The sequence below is a fragment of the Mauremys reevesii genome, linkage group 12 (assembly GCF_016161935.1).
Source record: "Mauremys reevesii isolate NIE-2019 linkage group 12, ASM1616193v1, whole genome shotgun sequence".
NCBI classification, from domain to species: Eukaryota; Metazoa; Chordata; order Testudines; family Geoemydidae; genus Mauremys; species Mauremys reevesii.
The window spans coordinates 17,663,069-17,672,881 of record NC_052634.1 but is presented as its reverse complement, the minus strand read 5'-3'; the positions used below and the strand labels follow the sequence as shown (position 1 = coordinate 17,672,881).

General features: G+C 47.5%; 1 long non-coding RNA gene across 1 annotated transcript; it reads left to right on the top strand.

Moving 5' to 3' along the window:
* Window positions 1–3,467: 3,467 nt before the first annotated feature.
* On the top strand, window positions 3,468–8,096 carry LOC120375714. The gene is made up of 2 exons (XR_005586695.1): window positions 3,468–4,202; window positions 5,230–8,096. It is a non-coding gene; the product is annotated as an uncharacterized LOC120375714 (long non-coding RNA).
* The last annotated feature ends 1,717 nt before the right edge of the window (window positions 8,097–9,813 follow it).

Genomic DNA, 9,813 nt, shown 5'->3' with positions numbered 1-9,813 from the left:
GGACTGGATAAATTCATGGTGGCTAAGTCCATAAATGGCTATTAGCCAGGATGGGTAAGAATGGTGTCCCTAGCCTCTGTTCGTCAGAGGATGGAGATGGATGGCAGGAGAGAGATCACTTGATCATTGCCTGTTAGGTTCACTCCCTCAGGGGCACCTGGCATTGGCCACTGTCGGTAGACAGATACTGGGCTAGATGGACCTTTGGTCTGACCCGGTACGGCCTTTCTTATGTTCTTATGTTCTTATGTTCTAAGGAAGGTCTGGTTTGGGATGTACATTTACACAGAAACTCTCCAGAGTTTAGTGCCATGGTTCCCAACCAGGAGTGCCCGGACTAGTCCTGTATCACCTGCCAATGTGTTTGGGTGACTCCTCACAAAGGTGAGGCTGAGGTTGGGAGCTTCCCAAGTTCCCAGGTGGGTTGGAGCATGTCCATTCAAATGGGAGGAGTGGCTCAGTCAAGGTCTGATTGTGGCAAACTGGGCAGCAGCTGGTAAAGTGTGCCTGAAAAATTTAAAGCCAAGGTTTTGCTATTTCTTTAGGAACTTTTCATTTCCACATGATCCAGTTGATTTTTTTCCTCATTAATCAGACAATGTTTAAATGATCTTTCATTCTGTGAATAAGTTCCTCAAAAACAAACCATTTCATTGTGCCTGAAAAGAAGCACTGCAGCTCACATGGCCCAGGAGTCGTCCATCTTTGGAGCAGAAAGTGCTTTGCCTATTATGGCAGTGGCAAGTTACTCAGAGTCTGATCCAGAGCCTACTGCAATCAAGGGAAAGGCTTCAACTGGTTTCAATGCCCATTGTGTAAATGGCTGCAGATTCCAGGCCTCACTGCCCAGACCAGTGAACCGGGACTCTGCTCAGACACTCAGTACTGTAAGATGCACAATGAAAACACACTGAAAAAACAGAGAGAGTGATTTTCTTCCTCTAAACTCTTTCAGGGATTGTAGGCATCACTTGTGACACTAGTGTCCCTTTAAGGACTCAGGTCAGGAGATGTGTAATGATGAGTGTATACAGCACCTCTGCCAGTAGTTAGGGTTAAGCTGCTGTCTTGTATGTTGTGTGGTATCTGACTTGGAGGGTGTAGTAGGAAGTCAAATCCTGCCAGTGTGTGCTGGAGTTGTTACTTGCAGGATTCAATAAATCCTTGGATTTCTATGGCAAGTAATAAAACTGGTAGCAGTGGCTTCAAGATGGCAAAAGTACTTTTGCCCGAGAAGAGATGTGCTGGTCATGCAAATTGGACTGGAATCTAACTACTTAAAGAGCCTTTGAGCTGTTGATCTCAGTGAACGAGTGGTCTGATGCGAAAGCAGCACAGTGTTTTTGGATGGTGATGCCAAAGACTTTGACCAGCAGCTTCCCAGTACAGATCATGGATCGTGCAGACAGTTACATAAACCATTATATGACTGCTCTGAGGGGGAATTGTTGCTTTTAAAATAGCAGAAGGAGCAGCAAGCCAGGAGGCAGCAGGGAGGGAAACCCCTGTGTGATGGGTTGGACCCCCACATCCGGGATGTTACCTGATGTACTGGGATTTCACTGAGCCTGCCCGTCCCACTAGCCTGTTTTGCTGAATTAGGCTCTGTCATAGGTTTATTCCCCACTTTGAACTTTAGCGTCCACAAGATGGGGACCTGCATGGACTCCTCTAAACTAAAATCCTAGTTTAGATCTGGTAAAGCTGCCACCAGCCAAGTTTTTAGTGTCTGGCACACTCCCTGTTCCCCCAAACTTTCCCTGGGGAACACAGATTCAAACTCCTTGAATCTTAACACAAAGAGGGATTCCCTATCCCCCTTCCCTTCCCCTCCCCTCCCCTCGTCCTTGGGAGAGATACCTTGATTCAAGCTTATTGAATCAAACAAAGAGGGATTCACTTTTCCCCCCTCCCCTTCCCCTGAAAATCCAAACAAGGGAAGAAATCAATCAAGTTCTAAAAAGAAAAGATTTTATTAAAAGAAAGAAAGAAAGTACTCTATCTCTGTAACACCAGGATGGAAAAATTTACAGGGTCTAACTTATAAAACTGGAGAGACTTCCCCCCCTCCTTTCTCAGAATAATCAAAGTAATAGCAAACAGAAATAAAGATATTTTTTCAGCAAACACACAATTGCAAATGCAGAAAATTAATTATAAGACTAGTCCGCCTTTCTAATACTTACTATACTGAATAGAAGAAAATACTTCAGGAAACCTGGAGGGTCTGGAAATATGTCTGGCCTCTCTTAGATCCAAAAAGAGAACGGCAACCCAAACAAAGGACACAGACAAAGACTTCCCTCCACAGAGATTTGAAATTATCTTGTCCCTTAATTGGTCCTCTGGTCAGGTGTTCATCAGGTTACTGCTTGTTAACCCTTTACAGGTAAAAGAGACCTTAACCCTTAACTATCTGTTTATGACAGGCTCTCCGGCCTCTGGCAGCACACACACACAGATAGGGACGCACCAGCTGTAGAATCACACAGAGTCTGCAAACAGCTCTCTATGAGAAGACTCAGCTAGGAAATTGCCCAGCACTCACGTGCAGCTCCCCTCTGGAAAGTACACCCAAAATAATATTGTCTTGCACTGTAGAGAAATCTATACAACCTACGCTCATAAATTTGCCCCCTCCCTCAATGCGGAGGAAGATATGCACAACTTCTTGCCTCCCCCAGTTAGATATTGCACAAATTTGGTTTAATAATAAACAAAAACAAGTTTATTAACTATACAAGGCAGATTTTAAGTGATTATAAGGGACAGGAAACAGAACAAAGCGGACTACCAAACAAATAAAACCAAACACGCATACTAAGCTAAGATCTTAAAGAGACTGGTTTCATGAAGTAATTTCTCACCCTAAATGTTATTTTAGGCAATTTGCAGAGTTTCTGTAGCTTAGAGTTCCAGTTATTTCTCTTTACAGACTAGACTCCTGTCTTAGTCTGGACTCAGCCCTTGCCTTTCCCACCGCGCCGTTCCTTTGTCTCTTCAAATACTTTCAGCAGTCTTTCTTCTTGGGCAGAAAGGCAAAGAAGAGTCCTGTTTGCCTTACTCCCAGCCTTAAATAAGGTGGGAATCTTTTGTTTCCCAGTCTTGACCTCCCCCTCCTTTTAGTGGAAAATTACTAGAAGTCCAAGATGGTGTTTATTACCAGGTGACAGGACACCTGACCTAATAGTGTCACAGCTATGTCCCAGGACACCTCTCAGGAAGAAGAGAGATTAGTATCTTCAGAGTCTTATTGCTTCTTCCTAATGGCCCATCAAGGCTGGTGGCCTGTTGTCTGGTGGGTGTCTGCCAAATACACACACAGTTGTAATTGTTACATAGTCAATATGCCTAACTTTAGATACAGAAATGATACATGCATACAAATTGGGTGATCACATTCAGTAAATTATAACCTTTCCGATGATAAGACCCATCTTGCATAAACTATATCTCAGTTATGCCATATCCATATTATAAGCATATTTCCAGAAAGAATATGGGGTGTAATGTCACACCCCACGTAGCAGTTTGTGTGCACCGAGGAGGCAGTTTGATAGGGTGCACACAAACCTGGCCAGGGGGATGGCTCAAGTGAAGCAGAACCTGCTATGCTGAGTCAGTGATAAAGCCGTCCTCACAGTCTTCTCTCTGGCCCCATTGGGATCCATCATCACAGACTTTGTCAAGTAATCCCGTATAACGTTCTATGGCCTGTTAGTCCTACCGCCCAAGATGCAGATGTGTGACATCTTCGTGTTTGCTGAAGAGATCTTGGGAGAGCCACTGTCAATGTCTGGTGGGCTCTTGCCTCACTTACCACACCACCTATTGCACAGTGAATGAGGCAAGGGCACCTGCCATAGGGCCAGTGTGGAAGGGCCCTGGCCCCGATGCTCTGGTAATACTAGCTAATGTAGCAGTGTCACAATTATTGAATTATTGTATTTTGAAGATGTGAAGTGGTGGATCAGTATTAACTAGTCCGTTTATTTTATTATTTACACTGTGTTGATTGTCCTAATTAAAGTGACTCTTTTTTTTTCAGCTGCTATATTTCCTTCTGCTTGTATCAAAAGATACACATATCATCTATCATTTGCACCCATCACCTTAGTAAAGGAACAAACATGAAAAACAAATCACTGTCTGCGAATGGAGCATTTTCATGTTCCCTCTTCCATGAGGGATTGAGGTCCCAGGTAGGTATTTTGAGGGTGAAAACTCACTGGCCATTCAGTGGCTATCGAGATTGGGGGACACCTCTAAAGAGCTGTCTCCATTGTGCTCCAAGAGCCTGATCTAACTCATGCTGCGCTCAGTAAGAGAAGTCATCTTTCCAACGGGTGGAGATTCAGGCCCTAAAAGAGGAGGGGTGTCCATAGCCAAGGCCCCGCAGACCTGTGCACTGGATTAAGAGAGAGGTTTTTACCTGTTCAGTGCTAGAAAAATCCAAATTCACTGGGAAAGGGAATTATAATACTACAGACAAAGGCAGGGATGGATCACTGGATTGCTAGTCTTCTGCTAGAAACCTTCTGCTGGAACGAGGACCCTTTTCCATGCCCATCTCATAATTTACCAGCAGGCTGGGTACGAACAACAGTTGCTGGGTTTTCCTTACCCCACTTTGCCTGGATCTCTGGTACCAATTCTTCCTTGCCCCAGGTGATGTTGCTGGCAAGTGGCACGTCCTCCTGTAGTTTAAATGATGGTTATTTATTCAGTTAGAAGTTGATGAATTCTTCATTGTCTTTTAGTGGGATGGAAGTAAATCCCCCAGGGGGTGGGGAGGCCAGGGGAAGCATTACTCTGCCATGGAGGAAGGATTAAATTCATCTTGATTTGGTCCCCTGGCACTCCTGCCTATACTTTGTTTTTAGGCTTCTGCTGAGAAGCTGAACTTTGTACCAAGGATGATCAGCAGAGACAGAAACGGAAGGGCTGCAAAAAGAGAGAGGTGCCTGTGCCAGCCTACTCCAGCCTCTTTGGAAGGAACCCTGGTGTAGAGCACCCTAAATATGCTGTACCTTCCCTCTCCCCTCCCCCCCACCAAACCCAAACCAGCTCCTGTAATAAGAGCATCATGTGCTCTGGGCACTATGTGCAGAGCTATGACGCTCCTGCTCAGTTAGCCACGATCAGCCAGGCCCTGCTTCTGCAAACTCTTCCTCAGATGTTTAATTTCAACCATGTGAGCAGGCCTGTTGATTTCATACATGTTTACAGGACCGGGGCCTACATCAGTATTGTGGTGAGAGCTGCACGGAGGAAAGGAGCCAGCAGCCATGTTACAGGAATCACCCCAGTCTAATGAGATGACTGCTATCTCACCTAGGATCTTGGTCTCCAGCTGGGGCTCACTGGCCCTGTAGGGGAGGTTTCACAGCGACCGTCGCTGATGCAAGAGCAGCTCCTGTTTCTGTGTGTGCTCCGGCTGACAGCAAGAGTCAAACTTTGGGCTCCCTTGGGAGCTAGAGGACAATGGAGGGAGCAAAACATCTGACAGAGCTGAGAAACAGCCCGCGTGTACAGTAGTCTCTTTTCAGAATATGATACTGATGTGTTTGCTGGACTCATCTCTATTAGCTCACATTATTGCCTGCATGCAAAGAGCTGGATTCCTGAATGGGTTCCAAGCTAATTAATTGAATGAAATATATTGTTACCACACACATTGCAAGCTGGCCTTGAAATACAAAAGGCTGATTATGTGAATCTATGTGCTAAATTCCTCAGCCGCCAACTCCTCCTGAATTGTCACCTCCTCCCCTGGGCAGAAAGGTTCATTGGGTGGTAGTAATGTAGCTTAGAATTGCGTGTTGCATTTATGAATGGAGGCTTGTCAATAACATGAGAGGTGTGTCAATAAAACAGCCTCTAGGGTCTGACCTGACTGCAGTGCAGGGACTGGATTAAGCATCTCAAGAGTGAGTACTGGAAAACCAGAGACCAGAACCCCACCTTGGGCTACTCACCGACATTGTGCCTGTTTTCTGAGGAGTTTGACTGGGTGCTGGGTATTGCACTGAACACAGAGCCAGCGATGGTGCATGACTACCTGGTTAGCCAGGATGGTGCCCTGCTGGCCCCAGAATCCAGCACGGGGACTGATGGGAGCCAGGAGCAGGTGCCGAGTGAGGGCAGTGAAGAAACTGTTACTGAAACCGATCCCACACAGCAGCAGCACATCCTGGGGCTACACTTGAAAGAGCTCTTTAATGTCCCATCCTCCCCTGTGAGGAACAGCTTGCTGTGGAGACTGCAGCAGATACAGACAGGACAGAAGCTGCCCCTGAGCCTGGTAGGCTTCTGACCCTGTTTTAATGTTTATTATTATTAATATAGGCATGGCAGAGATTTCTGCTCTATTAACCAATGCAAAAGTTATGAGACACCCCAGCTAGCAGCATATATCCACCAATGGCGGATTGTATCCCAGTGCCGCGGCTTCCCAATCACATGGAGTTCAAATGGTGACCTTGAAATGCAAATAGTAAAAATGCCTTTACTGGAAAGGCACAGATTTTTGGTCCGGCCATTCCTGTTCCCTAAAAATAATAACTTTACATTGCCATGCCTGTTAGTACGCCGTTCTGTAACCACTCAGTGGCATAAAGAGCCACTGGAAAATGAACTGTCGGAGAGGGGAGAGGTGGAAATGAGTTCCAGCCACAAATCTAGTCCATTTCAGGTAAAGATAGTCCATGCAGTTGACAAAAGCAGTTATCCCTAATTTGACCGGGGTTTGAAAAGGTATCCTGAAAGGTGCCCTGGAGGATGGGGTATCAGAGAGATGACTGTGGAGTTGTGTGTGTTTGCATGCAGCCATAACAGGCTAAGCCATGTGGAAGCTAATGGAGCAGCCTGTTGATTCCCTCATGAATTTTGAACCAATCCCAGGTGCTGATCGAAACTTTTCCTGGAGCAGGAACCCCAGCTAGGCAGTCACATTGCAGGGGAGGGTGTATTTCCCAGGGCCAGCTTGGTAGCTGACCAGCCCACTCCACTAATTAATGTCCTGGTCAGTCTCTATACGTTCGAATACTTCACCTGCACTCACTGCGGGTTTCCCACCAGCAGCTTGGAATAACAACTCCCTCTGCCAGCCGAGCAGCACAAGAACTGTTCTGCCCTCCAAAATATGGAAGGCCTGAAATGATAGAAAAAGCTTTTGTAGCGTTGCCACTGATGGCACGCTGCCCACCCCCACACCCTCCCCCAGCCAACCCAAGTAATTCTGCAATTTTTTAGAGACAAAAAAAATAGCCTATCATTGTCTCTGCACTTCTTTCGCTGTGATTAACCAGGCTGTGTCAAGGGGCTTCTGTGCATCCTTCTTGCAATATATTGACGTTCAGTTTCGAAAAGTAGCATTTTATGTCCTTGAAATTCCACAAGGATTTTTCTGTGCTCCTGCATGGGGGTCTTTGAGACAATACCCCTCTGTGTCCTGTCCTGTTCTAGGCCCCTCACCCTCTATTGGCTGCAGAACCTCCACAGTTCGCCCACAGTGCAGTACAAGGCTGGCCCAATGTACCAACATGGACCATTCTAAGCGGAAATGTTTCTTTGATGAACTGATGGTTGAAGTTCTGCAGAGAGCCACCAACAGAGCTGAGCAGCTGTTGTCAGTAATAGCTACAAGAGTACCAGCTGTTGCTCCATTATCCACTCCACGGCCTGAGATACCTGCACGGTACCCTGGGATGCAGTCCAGAAACTCCAGGCCTGGGTGGCCCATGCAGTCAGGCCCCATGAGCAGCTGGGCAGGGCAACTTAGCCCCATGCAGCCCTTTGTCTTGACCTCCTCCCCTGTTGATGCCTCCAGCCCCTGCCCTGGCATCAAGTGCTCAGCAAATGGAGAACAAAGGGAAAGGAGAATGGGGGCCCAGGGGACATGCCACGGCAGGGGGTTCTGTCTTGTACTTGGTTCCACTGTTCACACTTGTTCTTCCAGTGGTTTTTGTGTTTTTTCCCCTGTAAGGTTCTGTTGTTACTGGCATTTTGGTGTGGTAATGGTGGCTCACCACCTCAGAATGGGCAACTGTTGTACTTTTATAACACGTATGTAAATAAAGATTTGTATGTCTACAGGAAAGTGTATTGCTATCACTGCACCACGTCAGACAATGTGTATTTAAAATAATAAAGCTAACACATGATCAGGAACAATTAGGAATTAGTAAGCAAACACTAGTCCTCTGTACAGTTAGGTACAGCAATCCTTCCACCCCGGGCCCCATGGACCTTTTTATCGGGCCCCTGCCCCGTGGACCCAATCGGCCCCCTCGCCCTTTCGCTGCGAGCCGGCTGCCCAATCTGCAGCCGGTTCTGTTCCAGACCGTGCCAAGAAAACATCTGTACACGCTTGTGCTCCACACTCTTCACTACCTCACCCTCGCGTTCCGCCCCGATACCAAATAGCGGGACCTCCTGCCACCTCTCGAGGGTGAGGAGCCCCGGTGGGCCAGCTTGTATTCTGCCCTGGTCCCGAGGCCCGCCGGGGATGTCAGTTGGCGGCTCCTTCACGGGGCCGTGAGCACGGGCGTGTACTTGGCGCGGTTTACCCCTGTCCCCAACACCTGCCCCTTTTGCGGCGTGAAGGAGACCCTGGCGCACGTTTATTTAGAGTGCACCAGGTTGCAGCCCCTGTTCCGGCTCCTCTTGGAGAGGCCTGAGTCCAATGCACTGGGCACACGAGCACCAGAGGGACAAATGGGAGCTTTAGCCCTTTAGTGAAAATCCTGACTCTGGCACCATCTAGTGGCTAAAGCCAGGAGCAAGCTGTAGGGTCTCAGACAAGCTGCTGTAATCAGGATGTAAACCATAGAAATGGTGGTGTAACGCCCGCTCCAGAGGTAAGGGCAGCTGGGGCCTCACCTGCTAGGTCCTTAGACCTGGTGGGTTCTCATAAATGGCTCCTCTTGGATCTCCTATTGCGTTTTTGGTTGCACTTTTCTCCTCACCTATTTATCTATGCACTCCCCATCCATGGCCCCACAAAGTCGCGGGATCTCCTTATCAACCTCCTCTTGGCCCTGGCCAAACTAGCCATCTATAAAACCAGGGAGAGGAGGTTGGCCAACGGGATTTCCTGCGACTGTGGGGCCTATTTCCGCTTCTCCGTCCGTTCACGCATCCGGGCAGAGTTCCTCTGGGCGGCGTCCACTGGCTCCCTTGACGCCTTCGAGGAGCAGTGGGCGTTGTCTGGGGTTCTCTGCTCGGTGTCCCCCATCAGGTTCCCTTCGTTTAGCCCTATGACCTCACTCCCAATCCTGGTTTTTTTCATTGGTTGTCCCACGTAATTAGTTAGTATCCCAGACCTGTGGATCCTCCCCTTAGGCCGGGGGGAGGTCCTTTAGCAGTTATAATACCTGGATACTAACAGGACTACTCTGCTGTTCCCAGCTGGCCTGGGTCTATCACACTGTATATGTCAAGGCTGAATCCCTACTCTGTCACTCCGAGTGCAGGAAGTAGGAACCCGCAAGGATTTTAAAAATTAATACTGGCCACTCCAGGCTTGTATTGAGCCCCCAAGGTTACAGCGTCTCTCTGATCTTGGCTTGGTAAATGCTGCCACCACCCAAATGCAAAAAAAAACCCAAACTCTTTGAATCCAGGATGGAGCACTTGGGAATTCCTCCCTGTGGGGTACCCTCAAGCCCTTTCACCCCCACCCCCCTCCAGGGAAGAGCTGAGAAAGAAAACAAAGGAAATCAGCTAATCAACCAACATGCACAAACCTCTTAGGACATCAAAAATCCAATCCTGTTATTTAAAAAGGTAAATTTTATTAAAAACAAAAAG